This window comes from Berghia stephanieae, chromosome 1, assembly GCF_034508935.2.
Source record: "Berghia stephanieae isolate SIO BIC M18660-M18661 chromosome 1, UCSD_Bste_1.3, whole genome shotgun sequence".
Taxonomy (NCBI): Eukaryota; Metazoa; Mollusca; class Gastropoda; order Nudibranchia; family Aeolidiidae; genus Berghia; species Berghia stephanieae.
In genome coordinates this window covers 135,144,119-135,162,085 of record NC_088360.1, presented here as the reverse complement: position 1 = coordinate 135,162,085, position 17,967 = coordinate 135,144,119, and positions in this window count along the sequence as shown.

The window sequence follows — 17,967 nt, the reverse complement described above, 5'->3', positions numbered from 1 at the left end:
TCACAATCAGTCTCAGGAAGCTGTGGTATGTCACAATCAGTCTCAGGAAGCTGTGATATGTCACAATCAGTCCCAGGAAGCGTGATATGTCACAATAAAACTCAGGACGCTGTGATGTGTCACAATAAAACTCAGGAAGCTGTGATATGTCACAACCAGTCCCAGGAAGCTGTGATATGTCATAATCAGTCCCAGGAAGCTGTGACATGTCACAATCAGTCCCAGGAAGCTGTGATTTGTCACAATCAGTCCCAGGAAGCTGTAATATGTCACAATCAGTCACAGGAAGCTGCTGTGGTATGTCACAATCAGTCTCAGGAAGCGGTGGTATGTCACAATCAGTCTCAGGAAGCTGTGATATGTCACAATCAGTCCCAGGAAGCGTGATATGTCACAATAAAACTCAGGAAGCTGTGATATGTCACAATCAGTCCCAGGAAGCGTGATATGTCACAATAAAACTCAGGAAGCTGTGATGTGTCACAATAAAACTCAGGAAGCTGTGATATGTCACAATCAGTCCCAGGAAGCAGTGATATGTCATAATCAGTCCCAGGAAGCTGTGACATGTCACAATCAGTTCCAGGAAGCTGTGATTTGTCACAATAAGTCCCAGGAAGCTGTGATATGTCACAATCAGTCCCAGGAAGCTGCTGTGGTATGTCACAATCAGTCTCAGGAAGCTGTGGTATGTCACAATCAGTCCCAGGAAGCGTGATATGTCACAATAAAACTCAGGAAGCTGTGATGTGTCACAATAAAACTCAGGAAGCTGTGATATGTCACAACCAGTCCCAGGAAGCTGTGATATGTCATAATCAGTCCCAGGAAGATGTGATTTGTCACAATCAGTCCCAGGAAGCTGCTGTGGTATGTCAAAGTCTCAGGAAGCTGTGGTATGTCACAATCAGTCCCAGGAAGCGTGATATGTCACAATAAAACTCAGGAAGCTGTGATGTGTCACAATAAAACTCAGGAAGCTGTGATATGTCACAATCAGTCCCAGGAAGCTGTGATATGTCACAACCAGTCCCAGGAAGCTGTGATATGTCACACTAAAACCCAAGAAGCTGTGATATGTCACAATCAGTCCCAGGTAGCTGTGATATTTGTCACAAATCAGTCACAGGAAACTGTGATATGTCACAATAAAACTCAGGAAGCTGTGATATGTCACAATAAAACCAATGAAGTTGTGATATGTCACAATCAGTATCAGAAAGCTGTGGTATGTCACAATAAAACTCAGGAAGCTGTGATATGTCACAATCAGTCTCAGGAAGCTGTGATATGTCACAATCAGTCTCAGGAACCTGTGATATGTCACAATAAAACTCAGGAAGCTGTGGTATGTCACAATCAGTCTCAGGAACCTGTGATATGTCACAATAAAACTCAGGAAGCTGTGGTATGTCACAATAAAAGTCGGGAAGCTGTGACATGTCACAATAAAACCCAGGAAGCTGTGATATATCACAGTCAGTCTCAGTCTCAGGAAGCTGTGGTATAATACAGGGTGTAAAGTAAACGTTTGGTTTTTTTGTTTGTTTTTTTCCCCCAGATTTTCCCCTCCACAATGTTATATCCGCTGTCTTATGATGATTGTAGCTATGTTTCATTCCAAGTACAAACAAACTTGTGGGTGATTTCGTGACGGTGTCTCAGTCAGTGTGGAAATTGGTTTTGGTGGACTCTGTGACGTTGTCTCAGCCAATTTACATATATCAGTGGTTGACCTCGTGACGGTGTTCCTGTCATTGTACCTACGGATTAGTGATTGATTCGGCGGTCCAGTCAATGTACAGATTAGTGGTTGATTTCGTGACGGTCTTCCAGTCAAAGTACTGATTTATGGTTGATTTTGTGACAGTGTCTCAGTCAATGTACAGATTAGTGGTTGATTTCGTGACGGTCTTCCAGTCAAAGTAGGCCTACTGATTTATGGTTGATTTTGTGACAGTGTCCCAGTCAATGTACATATTAGTGGTTAATTGGTTTGTGACGGTCTTCCAGTCAAAGTACATGCTGTTTTAATTTTAAGGTTGATTTTGTGACAGTGTTCCAGTCAATGTACATATTAGTGGTTAATTGGTGACGTGACGGTCTTCCAGTCAAAGTACTGGTTTATAGTTGATTTTGTGACAGTGTCCCAGTCAATGTACCAAATATTAGTGGTTGATTTCGTGACGGTCTTCCAGTCAAAGTACTGTTTTAATGTTGATTTTATGACAGTGTTCTAGTCAATTCACAGATTAGTGGTTGATTTCGTGACGTATTCCAGTCAATGTACTGTTTTAAGGTTGGTTTTATGACAGTGTTCCAGTCAATGTACAGAGTAGTGATTTGATTTCGTGACGTATTCCAGTCAATGTACACACTGGTTTAAGGTTGAAGTTGATTTCGTGACGTTGTTCCAGGCAATGTACACACTGTTTTAAGGTTAAGTTGTTTTCGTGACGTATTCCAGTCAATGTACACACTGGTTTAAGGTTGAAGTTGATTTCGTGACGTATTCGAGTCAATGTACACACTGGTTTAAGGTTGAAGTTGATTTCGAGACGTTGTTCCAGCCAATGTACACACTGGTTTAAGGTTGAAGTTGATTTCGTGACGTTGTTCCAGGCAATGTACACACTGGTTTGAGGTTGATTTTTAAAGACAAGTCTGTCAATTTCAACTGGTTTGTCACGTTGTTCTGAGACTTTATCAACGCTCCCTCATGAAATGTTCTTTATATATTCTTGTATTCCGAATGCGTCGTCTGTTTATTACGCTTGAAGACAGCCGTTTTACTCGTTAGGAAAAGTGAAGGATTGTTCCTCTTAGTTTTGACGAACTTGTTGCCAATTGCATTCAATAGTCTGATGTCACGTCCAGGTTGGTTTTAAACAAAGAAAATCGGTACTTTTTTATCCTTCATGCTGGCTAGAACTTTTTCATCATATGTCATGTGATCAGAATGTATGAAGGACAAAATATGATCAGCTTTATAACGCCTTTCTCCTCTGGATACACTTTTATGCTCGTCGGAAAAGTATGTCATAAGCCATTGTTCCGATAGTTTAGAACCAGTTACTAAGTTACTATGCGTCATTACGAGGGAAGTGACGTAACGACAATTGAAGCCTATTTTTAATAATTAAAAAAAAAAAATTCGTAATGGATGTAACACGAATGGATGTAACAAAATAAAGCTTGTCTGCACTAATACTAGTACTAGTAGTACTCAAGGGGATCTCCCGAATGACACCAATATCATTTTAAAGTTCGAATTGTTTATTTTTTGTAAAAACAAACGTAGAAAAACATTGAAGCTGTGAGTTGTCGTTCGTGGTCAGAGATTCCGGACAAACAAATCATATGGCAAGATTTGGATAAAATTCCGTTTTTTTCCTTCTTTATTTATTGTCTTTTAGTTTTAGAATTTAGATCAATTTTGAAGGAAGAATGGGGTCATCGGCAGTGGAGTGCCCAAACACGAGGTGACTTGTTCAAGATTATGTCCATGTAGAGATGTGGGCGTGTTAAATCAAATGAAGAGTACAAGGGAAAAACCACATATGTCCAGTTAAAAAATTGTCGTGACTGCCCCCTTGAATGATGTTAGGCGTCCAAATTTCCCATCTACAGCAATAATACCGAGCAGCAAAAATACAACCATTAAAGAGTTATGGTTGTAGTTTCTATTTATAAAGGGAAAGTTTATAGTTAATGCCCCGATATCACTCAAAGAGGGCAGTCACAAACATTTCAAAAATGGTCAACTGTGGTTTTTCCCCTGTACTCTTCAAATAACTCTAGGATTTGAAGCCAAGACATCTCTCTCTCTCTCTCTCTCTCTCTCTCTCTCTCTCTCTCTCTCTCTCTCTCACTCTCTCTCTCTCTCTCTCTCTCTCTCAGACGTTAAAATACAAACCATAATTTTGTTATATTTTTGTAGATGCCCCAATAAGTCAGTAGGTAAAGCGCTTCCCTCATGCAGGCCAAAGAAAATGGTATCGACAACCATTTCGACGAGTTTTTTTTCTGTACCTCCAGTGGTTTTTAGCTAGCTGGGTCTGATAGATCTGTCAGGAAGTACTAACGTCCTGTCCAAACAATGGTAGGTAATTATTACTGTCCTTTCAACGCTTCAGCACGAATCAATATATATATATATATATATATATATATATATATATATATATATATATATATATATACAGTATATATAAATATATATACACACACACATATATATATATATATATATATATATATATATATATATATATATATATATGTGTGTGTGTGTGTGTGTGTGTGTGTGTGTGGATAGGTGATTTTATGATCAAGTCAATTAAAAGGAAAGAATAATTGTTTTGTTTTTTTAATACTAATATAAACAGCGACTCCCCCCCTCCCCCCCCCCCCCACACACACACACCCAAAAAGAAAAAAAAATTAAAAATAGATAAATTCCATGGAACAAAATTAAAAGAAAGAAAACAGGTGAATAGAATCCAATCGAACACACACATAAAAATAGAGAAGTAAAGGGATCTCAAGCAACGAAAATACTCGAGTCAGTAAGTATGTATATATAATAAGAGTCGAATGATGCATCAGTTATTAGCTCACGTTATGGCATCGATTCGCTTGATTGTGATTAATGACAGTCTACCAGGGGTTTCCAATCTTAATGAAATGGTGATAGGCGTAGTCGTAGCCTTTGAATCCAGACACAGGACACGTATTGAGATGGGGCGTATAATATATCGCAGAAAAGATGTGGGGTGCTTTCCTCTAGATAAGGACCAGGTAAGTCTGTGGGTTTGGATCTTCCTATGGGCGATTGATTGATGTTAAAGTTAAAACTATTACATATGAGTATGAGTATGAGCGCACGCTATGGGTTAGGTCATTTGTAGAAGTAATTCAGAAAAGTGAGTGGAGCAGGCACTTATGTTGATAACAACAAGAAATGAAGTGAGTAGGACAGTGCCAGAAGACAATGGATATTAGATATATTAGAAGATAAAAATTTCGCGGCGGCGATGGGGGCTCGAACCGCGACCTTACTGGTACGACAACTCCTCCTGGCCGGGGAGGGCGGATGGCTCAGACAGTAGAGTCACGCTCTTCCCGGCCAGGCCGAGTTGTCGTACCAATACGGTCGCGGGTTCGAGCCCCCACCGACGCCACGATTTTTAAATTCTCTATCGTCTTCATTTCTTGTTGTCATTTCTAGAAGTAGAAGCCCGGTTGTACCTGCCATGCCCTGTCAAAACCTTTAGAGATTTTGTGCCGCTATGTAGTCCTGTGGTATGACACTAGCTCTCCTGGGTTCGAGCCTCGTTCGGTGCATAGTTCAGTCCTTGGAAAAGGCTCATTATTCACATTCTCCCACAGTACTCAGGTGTAAAATGAGAACCTGGCCGTTAAGAGTAAGAGCGTTGTCTCTGTCGGAAACAAATGTAATATTGCTTAACAGGGCTCATATCTCGTTATATTATACGTTAGGTGTTGCTGCTGGTCAGGGACCCATTGTAAAGCGCATTGAGCACATTCAGTGGATATTGTTCTATATAAAAGCTCTAGTTGTTTTGTTTGTTTTTTCTTTTTGTCTTTGTATTTCTTTGGGTGGGAGGGGGGGGGGGGGGGGGGGGGTTGGTATTTTTTCTTTTCATTTATTCTATTGTTTGTTTGTTTTTGTTTGTTTTTTTTAAAATTATTTTTTGTTTTGTTTTGTTTTTGCTTTTCATTCATTATTTTTGTTTTTGATTCGGATTTTTTATTTATGTTTTGCTTTTCATTCTTTTATTTTTGCTTTTGTTTTTGTCTCTTTTCATCATTGACCATTTATTTAGACATCGATGAGTTAAGCAAGATGACCCTCGAGTTGCGACGACAACCAGATAGGGAGGTTACGAGTACGAGTCACATCCACAAAAACATTGTGAGCCTCATAAAAAACTTTACGCTTTCTTTCTGGTCTCAAATAATTCAGTAAATAAATACATAGATTAGATGAAAAAAAAACTATGAATAAATATAAATAAATGAATAAGTAACCCCCAACGTTTCATAAAACATGAAGAAATTTATTTATTTCTCTCTCTCTCTCTCTCTCTCTCTCTCTCTCTCTCTCTCTCTCTCTCTCTTTTTTTTTTTTTTTTTTTTAAATTTCTTTCTCTCTCTCTCTCTCTCTCTCTCTCTCTCTCTCTCTCTCTCTCTCTCTCTCTCTCTCCTCTCTATTTTTATCTATCTTCTATCTATCTATCTATCTATCTTCTCTCTTTTTCTCTCTTCTCTCTCTTCTCTCTCTCTCTCTCTCTCTCTCTCATCTCTCTCTTCTCTTCTTCTTCTTTTTTCTCTTCTCTCCTCTCTCTCTCTCTCTCTCTCTCTCTCTCTCTCTCTTTTATTTCTTTCTTTCTCTTTGTCTCTCCTCTCTCTCTCGCTCTCTCTCTCTCTCTCTCTCTCTCTCTCTCTCTCTTTCTCTCTCTCTCTCTGTTTGTCTCGCAATGCATTCATTACAAAATATCAACACCCATTTCAAGGGTACACTGACAAACCACTTATTATTTTGGCAAAGACAATTTTACTCAGAAAATCGATTATAATTAGTAAGACCGTCGACTTGTGATAATGCTTTTAAAAGCAAAGATTCTTACAGAAAATAGCTGTCACCATAAAGAAGTCTTAGGTTTGATATTTTATTTCATGTTGGTTGTCATTTCAATTTATCAATATTTGAAGTTTAAATTAAAAAAAAAAAATTCTGACCAAATTTAAAATCGCGTTTTGTGAGTGACGCCCAGAACTCCCCATTTCCAATGAACATATCTTTCGTTTTCATTTAATCGTCCAGACGTGCTGCTATCATTGCCAGGATACGATAAATTTCTCTCTATTTCAAACAGTACCAGCCTGTTGACATGCCACACTTGACTTTATCAAGTCGAGGAATCAGGGATGCCAACTGTACGGAAATAGCCGAAGCAGGCGTGATTTTGGGATGGGTTTGTTTTTTTTCCCTGTATTTTTTCTCTGCTTTTTTATGACTCTGTTTTAGATACACTTTATCTTACACCAGTGCCTGTTCCTTACTTTTTTGCTTTAATACTTTCTAAATATAAATACGATAAATTTCTCTCTATTTCAAACAGTACCAGCCTGTTGACATGCCACATTAGACTATATCAAGTCGGGGAATCCGGGATGCCAACTCTACAGAAATAGCCGGAGCAGGCGTGATTTTTGGGATGGGGTTTTCTCCCCCTGTATTTTTCTCTCTGCTTTAACTGACTCTGTTTCAGATAAAACTTTTTCAAATCTTTTCCTTTTCTTTTTTTCTTTTCTTGTATTTTTCTTTCTTGCTTTGTCTGGCATCTTTCATACACACTTGTTCAGATCTTTATCTTACACAGGTACCTGCTCCTTAATTTCTTAATTTGATATTTTCAAAGACAGAGCTCTGTCTGTAAAAAGTTGAATTGTACTGTAGTCCATTTCTTTTCTTAATTGTTCATCACATTTTTTTTGTCACTTCCTTCTTGAAATCGGAGTCTGCTTTTGCTAACTTACGTAATTGTTATTTCAGGTTGGCAGCTCCGATGGACTAGACTGACACATCCACGTCACATCTTCGGCTCTTGACTTTTCTCACAAATGATTCTCTTTAACTCTTGACTGTCATCACAACGAAGAGGAAAACGATGTAGTGGCTCTAATTATCTGGTAGATTAAATGTATTTACTGTAGTTATAAATTGATTGAATATTGAGATTTTAAAGACTATTTTACCCACGAAACAAAACCCTCAACATCTATTTTTTAAAAAGATAGATTGGAGTGAAAATATACTTATTCTCAGAAGGGTATTCGCCGCTCCTATTCCCCCCCCCCCTCCCCAACTCTCTCTCTCTCTCTCTCTCTCTCTCTCTCTATATATATATATATATATATATATATATATATATATATATATATATATATAGTGAGAATTACTCAAAAATACGTATGGCAAAATAAAAAACAAACAAACAAAAATAAACGAGTGACGTCAACTTCGTCTACAGGGTGACCTAACCATGTACAGAAAGAGAACGGCAATAACAACACAGCAATTCTCACCGTTATTACTACCGCCAGCTAAAATACAATTAAATAAAATGATGGGTTAACTCTCCCCCCCCCCCCCCCCCCCCTAAAAAAGACCCGCAAAAAACAAAACAAACAAAAAGCAAACCAAAAAAAAAAAAAGAAATAAAAAAAAAAAAAAATCAAAACCGAAAAAAAAAGTACAAGAACCAAAACACCAGCAATACAAAGACATTTTTTTTGTCACTTCCTTCTTGAAATCGGAGTCTGATTTTCTAAGTTACGTAATTGTTATTTCAGGTTGGCATCTCCGATGGACTAGACTGACACATCTACGTCACATCTTCGTCTCTTGACTTTTCTCACAAATGATTCTCTTTAACTCTTGACTGTCATCACAACGAAGAGGAAAACGATGTAGTGGCTCTAATTAGCTGGTAGATTAAATTAAATGTATTTATTGTAAGGTAGTTATTAATATGTGATGACTCGTTTTATTGATTTATTTAGTTAGCTGTTCATGTTATATCATTATCTTTATTGTTGTTGTTGTTGTTGTTGTTGTTGTTATTGTCATCATCATCATCAGCATCAGCACTATTATTATTATTATTATTATTATTATTATTATTATTATTATTATTATTATTATTATTATTATAATTATTATTATTATTATTATTATTATTTATTATTATTATTATTATTATTATTATTATTATTATTATTATTATTATTATTATTATTGACCTGCCTACTACCTGAAAAATTAGTAAAATTACGAAATGTCGGCTCCAATGTTCGAAATTCTTTAACATTTTTAAGCCATTAAAACTTATTAAAAATTAAATTTGATGTTAAAGTATGTAATTTTAAGAACTTTGAAATGTTATTTCATAATTGTGAGGGTAAATGGTTGATCTATAAAGTGAATTAAATCGATTATTATTTTTGTCTCCCAAAAAATACGAATTTTAAAATTTACCTGTTGGATTATCTGTTATTGTCCTCATACCACTACAGTGGCCGACGATAAAGCGTAGCCATCGTTAACATAATAATAAAGCCTGACACGGGTAGTGAGTTGTCATTCATAAAGCTCAAGGAAACAAAAAAAGTGATTCCATTGGTTGAACGATTGAATACAACTCACGATTTGTTTTCTTTTGTGGCAAAAGACTTGTCTTTTGACGTCATTTTTTGTTCAATGTTAGGCTATAGATAGATCAAAGTTGACGTCACTCAGGTCTTCGTTATTGTTTTTTTTTTTGTTTTTTTTTTTTGCCATCCACTTTTATGAGTAATTCTCATTTATGCAGACTATAAAACTTCATGGTTACACAGAGTTTTGTGTGTTGGTCAGTTATGCTTCCGGATGGCAATGTTGTGAGCTTCTAAGCCAAGCGCATACTATCTATAGATAGAATGCGCTTGGCTAAGAAGCTCATAACATTGCCATCCGGAAGTATAACGGACCAACCCACAAAACTATGTGTAACCATGAACTTTTATAGTCTGGTTAAAACAGTTAAGTGAAAATTACTCATAAAACGTGGATGGCAAAAAACAATAGCAAAGACCCGAGTGACGTCAACTTCATACTATCTATAAGTTCTCGATGGCTAGGAATAAACCCACTCACTCCACTTCTAATCTGAGAACCGTATGGCTCCACGAAGGGGTTCATTTTTTTTTTATGTGTCTGAAAACAAGAACAAGTTCCGGCAATTCCCGCAATGAATATATCTTGATTGACGACTTACGACAAAGCATTAAACATGATAATTGTTACTACTTTAAATTTAAACCGTCTATTAAATTTATTATGTTCAAAATCTAACAAACTCTTACGTTGTTCATGAAGATAGCACCTCCCCCCCATACCCCCTCCCGCGCCTTTAAATCTCTCAACATCACATTAGAGCCCCCCCCCACCTTTGACTACCTACATCCATTTCCGATAAAACTTCTGCCATTGCTCATCTCCCCCCCCCCCCCCCCCCCCCCCCCCCCCTCGATGGCAGGAGGGGGCCACACGCATGCACGCATTTCGACAGTCATCGCTCTAAACGTGAGCATGTAGTGGTGTGGAAGGTGAACTCATGGTTATGGATAAATTACCCTTGTTACCCCCCCCCCCCCCCCCCCCCCCCCCTTTTAGTTCCTTTTTTTCCTTCATCAATTTATCAAACTATATTATTATGACATATTATTTAGTCATGTGATAATTATGCGTATCATACGAAATGAATTGGATAATTATCTATATTGAATGTTTATTATTCTAAATAAAAATATTTTAAAAATAATTGAGCTTTTATATACTGGGCAATATCCACTAAGCGTGCTCAAAGCGTTTTACAGGGGGTCTCTGGTCAGCAGCAATGGCTGACTTTGCCTCAAGGAGTGACTTTGCCTCAAGGGGTGACTTTGCCTCAAGGGGTGACTTTGCCTCAAGGGGTGACTTTGCCTCAAGGGGTGACTTTGCCTCAAGGGGTGACTTTGCCTCTATAGATTTGGACAAACTAGATTATTTTTAGTATTTTGACAGTTATTTATTTTGATTAAAACGCAAATCCTCTCACAAGGGAAATAGCTACAACAAGCCTGAGATACTCAAAAAATGCTCCAAATCTGCAGGGGCAAAGTCTTACGTTGTCTTATTATCATTAAAATATTTTTTGAAAATTATTTTTTAAAACTCGTAGATAAGTAATAAATAAATTCCCTTTACGTATCCACAAGGGCAATTTTTTCTTTAGGGTTTATTCCAAGGGAAGACTGGAATAACGCAGGCGTCAGCAGCAATGCAGCGCCGCAAATTGAGCTAGGGCGAGGTGACTTGCTCAAGGCCACAGAGCGAGGCGGGTAGTCGAACTCGGTACCTTTTGAGTACGAAGCAAAGACCGTACCGCTGAGCCACGTGGCCCCAAAACAGGAAAGAGAGATGAGGAAATCAGAATATTTTTTTTCTTTTCTGTAGCGCAATATCCACTAAACGTGCTCAAAGCGCTTTACAAAGGAAGGTAACATGTAGAACGGGACATGACGCCTGTTGGGCGATATTGCAATTTTTTTTCGGACAGACAACGTTGTTAACGAGCAGGTACTCATTCTACAAGAAAGTACTTATAGGATATATTATATATATATATATATATATATATATATATATATATATATATATATATATATATATATATATATATATATATATATATATATATATAACTTTCCCATTATCGCAATGATCCCCAAATCCGTAATCTAAATTAGACAATAAAAATAAAACGACTTTTATTAATGATGAACCGCCCAGCCAGCCAGCCAGCCTGCCCTGCCCCTGCCCTTGCCCTTGCCCTAGCCCTCGCCTATGCAGCAGCAGAGCTCTGTGTCTGTCTGTACTGAATAAACTTAGCACAGGTACAGGGACGAGAAACAGCCCATGAAATGCGAAATGTCAAAGCTCACTTAATTAGACGGTTGCCACGATAAAGTCGTTATAAGTAATTATGTTTAGTCCTAATAAAATAAATCCTCACATTTAATCAACTGTAAAGAATCCGTATCTGTCGTGATGTGACAAAACGATTTTTAAAACTTATTTTGGATAAAATAAATTCTTTCGCTTCATAATATTCCTTCTTCTTCCTCTCCTCCTCCTCTTCCCCATCAGCCTCTCCTCCTCCTCCTCCTCCTCCTCCTCTTCCACCTCCTCCTCCTCCTCCTCCTCCTCCTCCTCATCCTCCTCCTCCTCCTCCTCCTCCTCCTCCTTCTTCTTCTTCTTCTTCTTCTTCTTCTTCTTCTTCTTCTTCTTCTTCTTCTTCTTCTTCTTCTTCTTCTTCTTCTTCTCCTCCTCCTCCTCTACATCCTCCTCCTCCTCCTCCTCCTCCTCCTCCTCCTCCTCCTCCTCCTCCTCCTCCTCCTCCTTCTTCTTCTTATTCTTCTTCTACTTCTTCTTCTTCTTCTTCTTCTTCTTCTTCTTCTTCTTCTTCTTCTTCTTCTTCTTCTTCTTCTTCTTCTTCTTCTTCTTCCGGCCGTTGTCTATCGGAAAACAAAATTGTAATATCGCCTAACAGGTGTCTCGTTCTACACGTTACCTGTTGCTGTTGGTCTGGGACCCTTTGTAAAGCGCTTTGAGCACGTTGAGTGGATAACGCGCTATATAAGAGCTCACATTTGATTCTCTCTAATATCGTTAGATTAAGATGTCACCCCTCTTTCTTGTCATAAAATCTTTAAACCCGAGACCTCTTTAGAAATTATTTTTGCTTCGGTGTGAGTCACTGGTACTGGATTTAGTCTTGTTATGAACTCCACTCGACTCGTGTATTAATGAGTACCTAGCTATGGCACTGACGAATGTTGTAGGATTAGGTCCGAGTACAAAAAGGGCGCCAAACAATCGATTGTACTGTATGCAATAAAACATTGAATTCATATGAATTGATCAGTGAATTTATGAAGTATTAGAATTAGGTGCATGGATCATGGGGTTTCTCTTAATAATAATAATAATAATAATAATAATAATAATAATAATAATAATAATAATAATAATAATAATAATAATAATAATAATAAAGTTTATTTGTATAGCGCCCAATCCCTGTTTAGCTCTAAGCGCACAAAATTGTAAAACATCATTATAAACATGTTTCTACACACGCACACCCATTTATAGAAACACGCGCGCACAAACACACACATACACACACACACACACACACACACACACACCCTCAAATATGTATTTTATAAATGTTCATATCCAAGTCCAAGTACAAAACTTTTCTCGACAAAATAAATGAAAGGCGTTTTGCCATTGTACAACAGTCGTCGCTGTCCCGCTCGCTGTCTGATTAGGCGGTGCATTAACCTCACATAAAGGTGATTTACGCACTGAATGAAGCGTCGCGGCTCGAGAGTATTTTGATTGTCTGTAAACACCGAGGCCGATTATTGGCGTTGCTTGATTATTACAAGACAATTTGGATAAAGTACTCACAATCTAGCGGATACGCAGATGTGTTTACACGTTAAATCGTTGTGTGAGTTATCGCACATCTTGTGGTTGGTCTGTTGCGAGATAAATTGAGAGACTCGAAGGATAGATATTTCGAAGATGATGTCACTCAGGTCTTTGTTATTGTTTTTTTTGCCATCCGCGTTTATGAGTAATTTTCACTGAACTGTATTAACCCGACTATAAACGTTCATGGATACACACAGTTTTGTGTGTTGGTCCGGTATACTTCCGGATGGCAATATTATGAGCTTCTTAGCCAAGCGCATACTATCTATAAGCGGACATAAAAATGTAAACAAAAGTAGTCCATCAGAGCCAGTCGGCCGATGGAGCCCGAGGAGTTTATCGCGGTTTTCAACATGTAGAATGGACAATAATAGCGATTGCTTGCTATCCGGAGGAGTTTATATATCGCGGTTTTCACAGTGTGAATTGGACAATAGAAATTGCTTGCTATCCTTTGGATAGGACGCTAGTCTATCGCAAAGTAAATTTTAAAAATTGAGCTTTTATATAGCGCAATATCCACTTACTGTGCTCAAAGCGCTTAACAAAGTGTTCCTGGTCAACAGCAACACGTACCATGTTGAACGAGGCATGAACCTTGTTAGGCGATAATACAATTTTTTTCGACAGAGACAACGCGGTTAACGGCCAGGTGCTCATTTTACACCTGAGTACGGTGAGAGAATATGAATAAAGAGTCTTTTCCAATGACTCAACTATGCGCCGAGCGAGGCTCGAACCCAAGACCTTCCGATCCGAAAGCGAGTGTAACGAAAATACTTTCCGCAAGTCATTGAGACACTATTCTCTATAACCGAATACCTTTTTGGTTTTGGTTTTAAAACGCAAACCTCTGTTTACAAAACTCGTTGTCAAACAATGAAATTTCATTTAATTAAGACACAGAAGACAAGAACGAACCAAGAGCAAATGGATGTCCAGGTCAGACGCAGAAATTGGCGATGGGTTGGCCATACCCTGCGGAAAAAGCCCTGTAATACAACCAAACAGGCTCTCGAATGGAACCCACAGGGCAAGAGGAAACTAACGGGGTCGTCCAAATCAGACTTGGAAGAGAAACCTTCACTAAGATTTGAGCGTCTCCAATGTTACCTGGAGTGAGGCAAAGGTCTGTGCCAAGGACAGAAGAAGATGGAAGAGTGCTGTTGAGGCCCTATGCTCCGCCAGGAGTCAAGAGGCATAAGTAAAGTAAGTCAAGACACAGGGTAAAGGAAAGGCCACATGGAGCCTGCTCTGCATTTTGAGGCTGATTTCAGGTTGCTTCAATAGGGCAGAAAAGTCGTGACGTCACACATTCTATTCTTCTGGTTCCAAACTCATTGGAAGTGTGTATGTAGCCAGTCGTTCCGAGTATGTACTTAAATTGAATAGGTTTCATATTGAATCATAAGGTAGCATAACCATTTTAATCATGGAGAGAAAAATAAAGTGAGTAGATGTGACTCATATATAAGGGAACAACACAAAACAAACAACGTTTTGGCCCTTGGCCTTAATCAGGAGACAAAAAAAAACACAAACACAAATAGGTAAATTTACAAAATTTATTTTAATTAGCTGTGTATACAGAGGCTGAGTTTTAGGATTAGGGAACGTAAAAGTCAAAGAGTGAGGATGGATTATCTTTATTGACGACCAGCATTTGTTTAGACTAACAAATAAATACGATACCATCACACTGAAACCAGCAGAGAATTTACACAAGATATGTATCCAGTCCTCCTGGATTGTAGTTTTACACTTCCAATAAGATAGGAAATAGGAACCAATTTTTTTTGACATCACTGTTTTATTCCCTATTATGTCCATACCTTGACATTGACATCAAGACGTTTTTCTAGGAAAGACCGTTTCGTGGTAAATTTGATTCAATATTCTGATGGCACGTCGCCCAGCAACGGGGGCCATCGAGGTTCTAAACAAAGAAAATATGTACTTTTTATTCTTCATGCTGTCTAGAACTTTTCATATGCCTTGTGATCAGAATGTGTAAAAGTCAAAACATGATCAAATTTATGGGTTTTTTTCCCTCTGGATACGCTTTTATGATCGCCGTAGAAATATTTCATACGGGTGTCCGCCATTGTTCCGATAGTTTAGGGCCAGTGTTGCTAAGTTACCATGCGTCATTATGAAGGAAGTGACGTTACGACTATTGAATCCTATTATGACTTGTGAAGGACAATGCCGGAAGATTCGAACCTGTTAACTCTTTCCGGGACCTGTTTTTGGGAAAACTCAAATTGTCATAACTTCCTTTAAAAATGAAGACATTTAGATGGTTTTGGGATCGTTTCAATCAGGACAACTAGCTCTATCAAGTAAACAGCTTAGAAATTATATCATGTGAGAGTGATCTAATTTTGGGTTTAGACTACCTACTTTCCCTGTCGACTGGAAGTCCATTAGCTATTACTGTAATATTAGCATGATTAGAACACAAATACACACACACACACACACACACACACACACACACACAAAGAGAGAGAGAGAGAGAGAGAGAGAGAGAGAGAGAGAGAGAGAGAGAGATCATTTATTGTCTTTTATAAAAGTATGTGGGTGTGATGAACCAGACGTTAAGAATTGGATAACAAATTATGTTTTCCTGATATAAAAAGTATACGGATGCATCCTGCTATTTATTACCGTTCAAGGTGACGGGTTACATACAGTCTATACTTGTAGTGAGGCAATGTGAGTAAAGAACCTTTAACTCACTCAACCCTAACACCGACTATATCCGTAGTTTACCCGGGTTACTGTTACCCCATACCTATTTATTACATTTCTCGGAGACACATTATAGACTTAGTGTTGAAGCTAAACGTTTTAGTTTTTAGATATTAATGATAGTTGAATAAAACTATCTATGTACATGCTCATTTTAAATAGACATTTTTTCCAATTTTGAAAAGTAGCAAAAATCTCTAGGATTGAGTGAGTTAACGCTTTACTTGGCGTCGCTTACAAATGGAACTAAGAGGACAACAACTACAAAAGACTTCTGTATAACTTCTACGTCATAACAACACAAGATCAAAGAGATTGATCTCAACTGGTCGCTGGTTCGGATAAATAAGTATTAGATCACCTCAGCGGGACACACTCTCAGGAGCTACAGACCACACGCCGAGTGCCCTATCACTGGGCCACGAACCCACAACCACACGCACGCCGAGTGTCGTATCGCTAGGCCAAGAACCCACAACCACACGCACGCCGAGTGCCCTATCACTGGGCCACGAACCCACAACCACACGCACGCCGAGTGCCCTATCACTGGGCCACGAACCCACAACCACACGCACGCCGAGTGCCCTATCACTGGGCCACGAACCCACAACCACACGCATGCCGAGTGCCCTATCACTGGACCACGAACCCACAACCACACGCACGCCGAGTGTCGTATCGCTAGGCCACGAACCCACAACCACACGCACGTCGAGTGTCGTATCGCTAGGCCACGAGCCTGCAGAGTACACATCCATTATTCAGACCATATCTATAAGATAAGAATAACTTGATGATAAATGTGACCTCTCGTCTCAAAACGGTATTAAGTCGGGATGATTACGATGCTGAAAATGAAAGTTGTAGCCAGAACTATCATGTTTAAGTTGAGTTTATAAGCTTTATAGAGAAGAAGGAATATCATATTTTAATGTGCTAAATACCAACGTTTCATATTTTTGACCAGTTTAACTATAATTTGACTTTTTAGCATCTGGTCCATCCCGACATAATATCGTTTTGAGACGAGGGGTCACAAATGAACTGACCTTTATTCATTTTCAAATGGAAATTTATCCGTACGGTCTGTCTCGGCCTGATCATCAGTCACTCGCCGCAGTTCAGTGCTGAAAAGTGAACAACAATGGCGAAATTTCTTACTCAAGGAAAAGAAACGAGATACCGCTAGGTTCGAACCCAGGATCTTCCGATCCGAAAGCGAGTGTTATACCACAAGACCACATAGCGGAAAAAAACAGAATAAAACATATCAACAACAACACACAAACAAATAAACACAAAACCAGAGGGAAAAAATCAAAATGAAATCATATTAAATCTATCAAGATAATTTGCGCGGCTATGTGGTCTAGTGGTATGACACTCGCTTTCGGATCGTAAGGTCCCGGGTTCGAGCCTCGCTCGGCGCATAGTTGAGTCCTTGGAGAAGGCTCTTTACTCGCATTCTCTCACCGTACTCATGTGTAAAATTAGTACCTGGCCGTTAACAGCGTTGTCTCCGTCCAAAAAAATTCTAACATCGCCTAACAGGCGTCATGTCCCGTCCTAAGTGTTAAATGTTTCTGTTGACCAGGGACCCCTTGTAAAGCGCTTCGAGCACGTTTAGTCGATATTGCGCTATATAAAAACTCAAAGCTCAATCCCCTGTGTATACCCAGCAGTGAATGGTTAGCTGGGTCTGTTAGATCTGGCGAAAAGTACTCAATTTTAAATAATAAAAAAAAGTTAAATTCATGTTTATTTTCAAAAGCAGGACCAGGCCAGCTTGGGATCAGGGTTGCCAGATTATTTTCAGGCATTTTAAAAATCTGCCAAATACCACAAAAATCTGCCAAACCGTACCTCCTTCGAAAACTCATCAGTTTTGTTAAACAAAAAATTCGCAAGGCCGATGTCATAATTTTTTTTTCATTTCCCAAGATTAAAAGAATCACTAATACATAAAAATTGCCATGGAAAACGTGGAGTAGACCTATACATTCATTCCTAGGCCTCGGAAAATAAAATCTGCCAAATATCTGCCAAACTGCCAAACCGTTTTTTTTTTTCTTCTGCCAGACGACTTCAAATTC